We start from the raw sequence: 9725 nt of genomic DNA, 5'->3' as shown, positions 1-9725 counted from the left end.
CTCCTCTCCTCTCCTCTCCTCTTCTCTCCTCTCCTCTCCTCCCTTCTTTCTCACATTATGTTAATATTTCAAATGAGCCTGCAGGTGGCAGCAACTTTCCGCTGATCAGGTTTTGTATTCTGAAACTTCATTTGATCTGAGTAAGAATAGATTGAAATTTGAGGTGGCAATTGCAGAGGATGCTGGCTATCACAGATGGATTTTGAATTAAACTAGTGGAGGTGTGTTTTATATTTAACTTATAAAGAGCCCCCCCCCCAACTCCCTAATTGAACATATAGAACATGAATTTATATACACACACAGACTAGAATTAGGCGTATTCATTTTGAAATCCAATTCTCTTGTAAATCTGGGTGTGATATTATTAGCTGGCCTTTGTCTCAAAGGGAAAGGGTTGTACCAAATGGAGTGTATTATCAACAAAGGCAGTGAATATTACCAAGCATTTTGTCATCATTCTTTTGCCATTACATTTAAACTATTACACAATTTTCCTAAAGACAACAACCTTCAAGGTTTCTGCGGAATCATAAATGTGGTGATATTTACTAAGTGTTCCAATAAATCTTCTTCATGGAACCCACTAGTACCTGAAGGTTACATTCTGCTTGTGGCCCCTCCAACCTGTTTTTGGGGTCAGGGTGCAAGATTGAGGCTCTCATTTACCCCCTTTTCTGGGCAAGACAAAACTTGCCTTTCTTGAGCAGTTTACAAATTGAAAGCCCTCACAATGGCAATAGTTACAAAGATTTGGAAGGGCTAATTGGAGGGGTCAGGGGGAAAATCATTCATATTGCCATGGCTCAGTCTTTCCAAGTGGAATTATTTAAACATCTTGGCAGCTGTTATTTTTTTATAATGCTTAGAGATATTAAGATTGCTATCCTTTTGATAACTCCTTTTGTGTGACTTGCCTCCCTTTGAGTTGACCGAAATGATACTGATGAGAAAGGATGGTTCCAATTAATGAATCTTAATAGAAAATCTGGCCCCAACACATTTGGCCTCTGTGGTCCTTTCCCAGTAGGGTTTTGGTTTAAAGAAACAGAGAGAAGTATTTTGTAAAACTGAACTTCCAAGGGTCCCCCTCTCTGACTGTTACTCAGATCAGCTTTCAACATTGTTCACCTACCCAAGCTGGCTTCTGACATCTGTTTCTTCATTTGTCACTGGGCAGAAATCCAAATAAATATTTTTTGAAGCAGGATACCTTGTTCAGAAGTTGAAAGGTTGACAAGTCCAAGTAAATACTGATGGTTACTAAGTCTAAGAGAGAAAAAGGATGAGTCAAAGATGCTTGTCAAAAGGAACTTTTTTTTTGTAAAGAGAGGACGAAAACTGATGAATTTCAGGGATTTGTCTCTCTTTTGTCATAGCAGATAAGAATCATAGGTAAAGAGGAACTCCTTTATAGCATCCACCTCATGTGTTGATCCCTATGTAAACAGGACACATGATTTGTCTCACAAGATAAACAAAGACTTGACAGAGTGTTGTACCTTATGCCAATTAAAAAATTTAGTTAAAATGTTAGAATTGGAAGGGAGCTTAGGGTCATTTACTGATAGAATTATAGGTGTGGAGCTCTACAGGGACTTGAAAGACCATCTCAGGTGCAGGCAGGTGGCATAGTTGAGAGAGCCAGGAGGACAGGAATACTTGAGTTCAAATTTGATCTCAGATACTTATTAGCTTTGTGACTTTGGGCAAGAAACTTAATTTCTACCTCTCCTGGTTTCCTCATCAATAATAGCACCTAAACTGCTGGGTTATTATGAGGATCAAAAAAATAATTGTAAAGCATTTAGCACAGTATTATGTAAATGTTAGCTATCATCATCATTATCATCTAGTTTAATCCCCTCACTTGACAGATGATGGAAGTAAGCCCAGATAAGTTAAGTGATTTATCCAAAGTCATACTGGTAGGATTGAATCCCTGACTCAAAATTAAGGGCTTTTTCTACTATTCCACATTACTTTTTAGTTCAGTACCTTTATTTTCTATATAAGGGAACAGAGGCCTAAGGAGGTTTAATGACTGGTACACTATCATATAACTAACTACTTCTATCTTTCTTGCCAGAAAGCTGGTTTGGGTTTTTCTCTGTGACTCTTATTTGCCCGCAGTCTGTTTTTAGGTCTGTAGCCACCCAGCCAATCCTTATTTCGATTTATAACTAACTGTGAGTTAAAAAAAAATCCCTTGAATCTTGATATACAAGTACAACGTTTATATTTACAATGGGGAAAATATTGATTCTTTCTTTGAAGTAGTAATAGTCTTTTTTTTAGTTTAAAAAAGAAAAAAATGGTTCACTTATTTTTAAACATGAAGTACAGGACAATTTACAGAAAACTGAAGCATCAATCAACAAAAAAAGGACTGTGTTCTATTTATCTTTCTGTCTCCCTTAGCACCTAACTTAGCACCCCTGAGGCATTTTGTAAACATGTAATGGATATTGTGTGAACTAAAAACTAGATGAGGAAAAAGACATCATTCCTGGTGTAGAATAATAAAAATAATAGCTGTTACTTATTAAAAGTCTTTAAGATTTGCAGAGCAATTTACATGTATCCTTTCATTTGTTCCTAGCAGCAATCAACACTTAAAACATAGTAGGTACTTAATAAATGTTTAGATTATAAGGTAAAAACATGAATATTATTATTCCTACTTTACATATGAAGAAATTAAGGATCATAGGAATTTTGCCCTATGTCATACAAGTTATGAATATCAGAAGTGGGATTTTAACCTATATCTCTCTTGATTCTACATCTAATATTCTCCATCTTGCCTGGTTTTCTTTAGTGCAAATGACAACATTCTGGTTTAAAAGGAAGTTACAACTTTTAAGGTTCTTGGATATAAAATCATATATTGTATGCATATATGATATGAAACTTTTTGCCTAATTATAACTTATAGAATGATGGTTGAAAACAAAAGTCAAGCATTTTTCACATCAGATATTTGTATTACATTTTTCCCAGAAATTAACATAGGCTGAAATATTATGGAATATTATCCATGTGACCAGGAGTAAGTCACATTTTTCCAGGATGCAGTTTCTTCATCCATAAAATGAAAGACTTAGAATATATTATCTTTAATGGTTCCTTCAAGAATTAAGCTCTCTTATTTTATGATTTATTGTTTGGTTTTGTTAAGTCTAAACCTCTGGAAAAACAACTTAAAAGGTTCTGTGAAAACCATTTTGGGGAGTGGCCCACCCCTTGAGGAAGCTAGATTGGTTATCTTTCTATTGCTATTTTCAAGAACTTATGTTAAGACATTGAATCCAACTGTTTGAATTGGGGGTGTTGGGTGGGAAGAATTGTTCGTAATTTTGAGATTACGTTATTATGGTTTCATAATTTAAGGAACATAGTAATACTGGTAGGTAGCTTTTGATTTCTAACAGTGCATTTGTTTTTAATAATGTGTTGACTTTTCAAGTTAATGAATTAATTATAGCCCAGGATATTTTGAAATTTTGGTTCTCAATTTATGATGAAGTCATTGGAAGTGTTTGGTAAGCTAAAGAAAGAAGAAAAACTACAACAACAAATTCCACTATATTAAAAAATCCACATAGGAAAGAAAAACAATAATTTAGATTTGACACAATGCAGTCCCTGTAGATGAACTTTCCTTTCTATGCCAGAAAGCCTGCTTTTGTTCTTAGAAATGTTCTGTAATATGCAGACATGCCAACTATCCGTGCTTTAGAGAAACATTCTATTTTTTTTTTTGGAGAAAAATTAACCATTTTTAGAAACTCAATTTCCCCCAAACTTTCATGGTTTGTTAGCTAAATTATTCAATCTCTGCTTTTCTCCATACAACTCTATAGGAAAGAACTTTAAAAAGGCTATACTTTTATAATTAATATGCTATGCTCTCACATCCATACATATATACATACCTACTCATAACCATACTTTGTGTGTGTGCGTGTATGTGTGTGTGTGTGTGTGTGTGTGTGTGTGTGTGTCTTACCCATCAGTTTGGATAAAATTGCTTGAGAACTTACAGTTCTTCCCTAGGCTGGACTTGAATTTAATCTTGTTGAGTTAATCAAGTCTGATATAGATTTGTAGAGTTTTGAGCTGGAAAATATTCTAGCTCAATCTAATTTAATTCACTTATTTTACAGATGAGGAAATTGAGGCCTAGAGAGGTGAAATGATTTGCCTAAGGAAACATAGCTAGTTAGCGTCTGAAACTAAATTAATTCCTGGTTAGATGATTGACTCAGTCTTCTTTCTATTTATCATGCTGTTTCCTTTTAAAAACATTTTATATTTTTGGCCATCTTTCATTGAAAAAGCCTGAATACTGGACTTGGATTGCCTATCCTATTTACTAGCTATGTATCTTTGGGCTAGTCATTTAATGTTTCTGCCTCAGTTTCCTAATTCATAAATGAGGGAAATAACAATACTTTTAATAACAGCTTAATAAGGCTTTTGAGGGGAACACTCTTTTAAAGCCTGAACTGATTCACAAATGCTGAGTATTATTATATCTCTGAGTATAGTTCCTTGTCTTTGAGGGTCCTTCAGAAAAAGTTGGGTAACACTTATTTGTTACGTTAAAATGGGGGTTTGTTTTAGGTTCTCCAAAGGGGTTGGAGTGGATGGCCCCAATGTCCTTTTCTTATTTGAAAATTATGGGATTCTACTTTTAGCTCTACGATATTATTTGAAATACATAAACACCAATTTGAAAACAACTAAATTTTGGCTTACCCAGTGGTGATGAAGATGCCTTTTGAGGACCTTTGACATATGTCTGCTCTTATCAAATACGGCGCAATCCATGGAGCTCAAGGACCCAGGATTATTTAACACAAAAAGAAGAGAAGGGCAAGGAAAACTTTAATAACAGTTTTTGAGCACATAAGCTATTTTTTATACCAAAGGATGGTGAGCATCTGTTCTCCATCTCTACTAAAGCCAGAGCGTGAGGAAATAGGAATAAACTGTAGTATGAGGTAGTTAGGTTAGATCAAATGGAGAATTTCCTGCTAGTACTGTTAAACGCTGAATTGGATTGTGATGGGAGATTGTGAAATCATCTCATGACTTGTTTTAAAAATAGGGTAGAATTTCATTGGACTAGGTTTTTTTAGATGGAGTCTTGCTTATAAGCAAGGAAATGGACATGGAACAACAAATATTGTGGAAGACCCATTTACTGAGTCTTTACTTAGGTTGCTTTCTGGATGATGAGCTTGTTGCTAAAGAACTTGCTGCTGTAAATGAGATGACTGAATTCTATGTGAAGATGGAAAATCTCATATTTTAAGACAGTGTGGTAAGATTCTGGCTGCCAACAATAGTATACTTAGTTCTAAAGGTGTTAATTGAGAGACAGGGTAGGTGAATGATTAAGGTCATTTTTCAGAGTTCTTACAGATCTCAAGATATCACAGTTTTAGAGTTGGAAGTAACCTCAGTGGCCTTATTGTCAATGCTATAACTGAAAAAAATAATTCTGTTTTTAATTAAAAGTTTTAAATTTTAATAATTTTAATATATCAATCAATATATTACTTTTTCACATAACCAATAATAAATCAAATATAATTAAAAAAATTAATCTTTCATTTCTAAAATGAGTAGGTTAAACTAGATGCTCTTTGAAGTTCCTTATAACTCTAAATCGAATGTCCCATGATCCTTTGATATTTGACAAGTAACCATCCAGGATTTGTTTAAAGATCTCTAATGCGGGAGAATGCACTGCTTCTTAAAGCAATACTTTCTACTTTTGAATAATTCTAATTGTTAGAAGTTTACCTTAAATCAAGGTTAAATTTGCTTCTTTATGATTTCTACCCATTGCTCTTTTTTCTGACCTCTGTGGCTAAGCATAACAAATCTTTCTTATTTTCATGAAATAATCTTTCTGATACTTGAAAATATATCATGTACCCTACTAAGACAGAAGGAGAGGAAGGAAAATGGCCAGGACTCATGACCTGGATTTTGTCTGAAATGGCTTTATACATTAGAAATGAAAAATATAGGGGGCAGCTAGGTGAGCTAAGTGAATTGAGAGCCAGGCCTAGAGATGGGAGGTCCTAGGTTCAAATATGACCTCAGACACTTCCCAGCTGTGTGATCCTGGGCAAGTCACTTAACCCCCTTTGCTCACCCTTACCACTCTTATGCCTTGGAGCCAATACACAGTATTGATTCCAAGACGGAAGATAAGGGTTTAAAAAAAATGAAAAATACTTAAACTTGATTATCAAAAAAATTGGACCATTGACCAGCTTTTGGTTTACCAGTCTTTTGTGACACAACTTGATTTTGGGCTTGTTCTCTGCGTTCTTTCAGTTGTAAACGTTAGCAGCAGGAACTGGTCTTGATTTCACAACCTTGTAAGCATGCCCAGAGGCCTCACCAATGGGAGATACTGGGAATCCAAAGACAAAAAAAAATAATAGTGAAAACATGTCAACTGGCAGATTGTCTGAAAGGATTTCTCTAGCAGCCAAGTTGATGAAAGACAAGAACACTTCTCTATTTTGATAAGTCTAACCATTTGTATTTGTTTCCTTTAGCAACACTTGCACTACTGTTGTTGTTTCCATGAGTTCTTCTCAGCATTTCATAAGTACTAGAAATCTCTGGGGATGAGAGCAGTAAACGAAAAGTCCAGAACTGTGAGTTCTGATTGAGATTTTGATGTTTGATTCACTATTATCAAATTGAAGAAGAAAGAGAAGGAGGAGAGGGAGAAGAGGAAGATGGGGAAAGAGATGAGGAAATGAAAGGAAAAGGAGAAGGAGAAGGCTGAGAACAAGAACAAGAACATAATAATGATGATCCTTCTTGTGATTTTCAATTTCAATTCAAAGCTTCAAGCTCTGCTTCTGACCAGCAAAGACTAAAAGTAAAATGGGCATAAATAAAAGTCAGGAGTTTCTAGTGATAAAATTACTCATGGAGAGTGTTAGGCACTTTGGAAAAGGGTCCCAGATATTATTGCTCTCTTTTCTTTCTTTATATTGCAATAAAAATAAAGATTTTTAAAAATAGGCAATAAGGATTTCCAAACTGACATGATACTGACATAGAAGGTATAAAACAGATCCCATCTATGTCTACTCTTAATGGTAAATTGTTATAGAATTGCCCTAATAGTTCTGACACTCATGTCATCATCAATTTTAGCCAGCCACTCCTGTGCTGATAGTCTGTGCAAGTAAAGGGTAAGACAATGCTGATTTAGCCAATGGGTGAAGAAAAAATGTCCCAAATGTCCTTAATCTGGATCTTGGTATAGATCCTCATGGGCAAAAATATTTGCATTATGTGTCTGCAGAAAGATTTATTTATATTCCTAGTTACACTTGAAAGAAATGGCAAGTCTGTTTAGTGACTGAATACTTGTTTTAGCATTGGTATGTCTTTATTTTCTATGAGGTCAATAATTTTCATTTAGATGTCACATTAGTAGGAGAAGTTGGTGGTCAGAATATTTCCTCCAGATCCAAGTAAAATATGGAATGTTTGTTTTATTGCTGAAATCCCACTGGAGGGCAAAACTTCATTACATTAACAAAATATTCATCTCAAGGTGCTGCTTGAAGCAATAGCATCATTTTACTTTCAGTAGAGCATTAGATGTGCTGATAATTGTGTTACTGTGTTTGGGTATTACCATCAAACAATGTAGAAGTCAATACTCATGGGAAAATAAAATCAAAGGGCCTGTCTTGAATATTGTTGAAAAGACTCATTCTTTTTGGCATCCAATTTCTAATTTTCAAAAAAATTTAAAAATACATTTAAAAAGTTACCAAGTATGGAAAAATCTATAAATTCCAATGAAACCTCATAAAATCATTTTCCTGGTAGCTGAACAAAGGGCTGGATTGTGTCAAGCTTTGCAGGTGAAAAGTCCATTCTCTATTCCAGTATGAGTAACACTGGCAGAATATGAAATCAAATTATAGAAGGAGAGCAATTTCAAACAATTTAACCTATTTCACTGTTCTCTTGAAATAGTTATAGAGCCCAGAATACCTCAAATTCATCATGAAGTAGCCAGGAGGGGTTTATAAAGATTGTTATGTTCTTCATCAGAAATGCATTATAGGATCACAGATATAAAACTGGAAGGCACCTCAGAGTCCATCTAATCCAAATCCACAATTTTAAAGCTAAGGAAACTGAGACTTAGAAAGGTTCAATGACTTCTTCATAGTTGTCCAATTAATAAAGTAACAGAGAATAGGATTTGAATCCAAATTCTCTGGAAGCTTTTTCCTCCTCAGAACTATGAAGCCTCCCAAACATTTGCCTAATAGTGCAAAAGATACATTATATCTATGGATAAGTATGGATATAATCTTTCTTTGCACATTTATACATACATACATATATATGTATATATGTGTATATATTGCTGGGAAATCATGAAAGTGATTTCTGTGGAACTTTAAAAAATTGTATTTGTTTGTTTTATACATTAAAATACCCAATTAAGTCCCTTCTTCCCCTCTCCCCTTAGAGAAGCCAGAATTTGACAAAAAGATATATGCATGTATATATATGCACATATATATATAAATTATGTCTTACTCATTTCTATTTATTAGTTCTTCCTCTGGAGGTGGATATATGCAAGTAATTCTTCAAAAATATTTCTAATGCTATATATAATGTTCTCTTGGTTCTTCTAATTTCATTCTTCATAATTAATGTAGATCCTTCCATATTTTTCCAAAAATAACCTGCTTGTCAGTTCTTAAGGTGTGGTGGTATTCCATCACAATCATATGCCACAACTTGTTTAGCCATTCCCCAGTTGATGGGCATTCCTTCAATTTCTAGCTCTTTGCCACTTCAAAGAGAACTCCTACAAATATTTTAGAAAATATAGATCCTTTTCCTTTTTCCTTGCTGGGTCAAAAGAGACAAACAGAGATAGACTGAGAGAAAGGGGGAAAGTGGAGAGAAATGAGGGGGAGAGTAAAAAGAGTGGATACCAGGTGGATGAGACTGCAGGATATATAGAGAGAAACAGAGAACGAGGAGACGGAGGAAAGTATGGAATATAGATTAACTCAGGGCAACTTTTAACCTGTGATTCTAGATAATTCTGTTTCCAGGCAAATTTTGGGAATAAGGAAGAGAGGTGAGAAGCCCCATTAAGAACCTGTATCTCATTTAGTTCCCTGTACTCTTAAGTCACTTGTCCAAGTTGGGTATGTCCTAACTTTTGGTATTTCTCAGAGGCAGAGTTAGTTGGAGGATTTCTTGCTCTATGACCAGGACATGGCACCAATTCTTCCCTGAATTACCATAGCAATGATACAGCCTTGCATCACCACCAAGAGCCCAAATTGTGAAGTCTACTGAATCCACTCTCCAGGATTTACTGCATGAAATGATTCCCCCAGCTTCCTTGAGACATCTGACTTCATTTCTTTAGCCTTCTGTAAACATTGAGTTCTCTCACCTAACTTCTCACTTCTAGAATTTTGTCCAGTATCAGAGCCTCCTCTGAAACACCCAACCTGCATACAAGTATATGCTTTAGTTTAGGATATCTTGTCATCTATACAGCTGTTTAAGGGTGAGGTAAAGGACTGTAGCTGAATATGACTTTAGTTTGGTCCCCAAAGTCCTAAACACCAGATAATTACCAGTTTGGAAGCCTAACCTGATTTCATTTCCTCCCAGGTATTGAG

Source organism: Gracilinanus agilis, chromosome 4 (genome assembly GCF_016433145.1).
Source record: "Gracilinanus agilis isolate LMUSP501 chromosome 4, AgileGrace, whole genome shotgun sequence".
NCBI classification, from domain to species: Eukaryota; Metazoa; Chordata; class Mammalia; order Didelphimorphia; family Didelphidae; genus Gracilinanus; species Gracilinanus agilis.
This window is presented reverse-complemented; position numbering follows the sequence as displayed.